Genomic DNA, 1,274 nt, shown 5'->3' on the forward strand with positions numbered 1-1,274 from the left:
GAGCCTTGGGGGCTTGTTGTTTAGATCAAGGACTTGCTATCTGAGCTACAAAGCAGGAATCACTGGTGGAGTGTGAATCGTATTATGGAAAGGGATTTATTCTCTAGGAATAATTAAAATAATGTTCTTTTGAAACGAATACCACTTATCCAAGATCTAAGACAGTAAAATGAGGCCAAGTTTATAAACATTTGAACCACTTAAGAGAAGGAACACTTAAACAACTCTAAGGAAGCAGGTATTAGTTAGAAATCCTTTTTCTTCTTCCTCCCCCTGGCCCTAGTTCTCTCTTCCATTAGATTGTTTTAGAACAGGTACTTCTTCCTCTACATGTGCTTCGCTGGAGCAACAGGAATTTGAATCTGTGTTCTCTGCTGTCTCCAGGTTACTGGTGTTTGGGTACAGGTTGCAGCACACTGAAGAGCTCCACAGAAGTTAAGGAAACTGGAGAGATGATGACTCCTCACAAAGGTGGCCCTCAGGGGCAGACTTGGAAGATGTCTCTTCTTCCTACCTCTCCAAGCAGGGGCAGAAGTGGTGCCCCCTGCTCAGAGCACACCACTATCCTGACTGGTGGCAGCCAGCTCTCCAGGGTCAGCCTGGGCAGCTTTCTTCAGGGCACAGAGAAGCAGAGTTATTTATTTGGACTTCCCTTGGCTAAAATCAGGCCTTTACCAATGGTGGCAGGAGGAATCAGAAGAAATCTTGGTTGCAAAAAGGAGGATTTAAAAAGAAAGAAAGGAAAAAAAAATAAAAGAGAACCAGCATGCAGACCATCAAAAGGTAGAGACTGCTTCCAACCCCACCCAGGAGGAAAATATTTTAAGGTGACTTCTTGCTTGATACAACATACTAAATTCTGAAGGGATAAAAAGGGTTTGGATCTGGAACATCTGTAAGGCCCCTTCCAACCCAAACCATTCTGTGATTCCATGATTTAATTTCTTCAGCTTTATTACCTACATACCACGGAAGCTGCCCTCACAACAAAATAGTGTGTGTGTTACACAGACAAATATCCTACTCTGCTTGCTGACCTGGTGTACCCACCCTTCTGCTGCCCAGCAGCTCAAGGCTCACTGACCAGAAACCTCCTTGCAAGCACCATGCCTGGGAACTGATGAAGATGCTCCAGCTCCACTGTTGTTCACACTGACCCCTTAGCACCAGCCCCCTCCAGGGTTTTGCAGGCTTTTCTCCATCATTACAATAATCCCTCTGCCCAGCTGAGCTATGGGTTCTTCACCTTCTAGCCCTCTTCTCATACACTCTTT

General features: G+C 45.1%; 1 protein-coding gene across 2 annotated transcripts in view; it reads right to left on the minus strand.

Annotated features, from left to right (window-relative positions):
- Positions 1-1,274, minus strand: part of STAG1 (stromal antigen 1) — a 137,820-nt gene that overhangs the window by 73,556 nt on the left and 62,990 nt on the right. The window lies entirely within an intron of this gene.

The sequence above is a fragment of the Chaetura pelagica genome, unplaced genomic scaffold, assembly GCF_000747805.2.
Source record: "Chaetura pelagica isolate M959 unplaced genomic scaffold, ChaPel_1.0 scaffold192, whole genome shotgun sequence".
NCBI lineage: Eukaryota > Metazoa > Chordata > Aves > Apodiformes > Apodidae > Chaetura > Chaetura pelagica.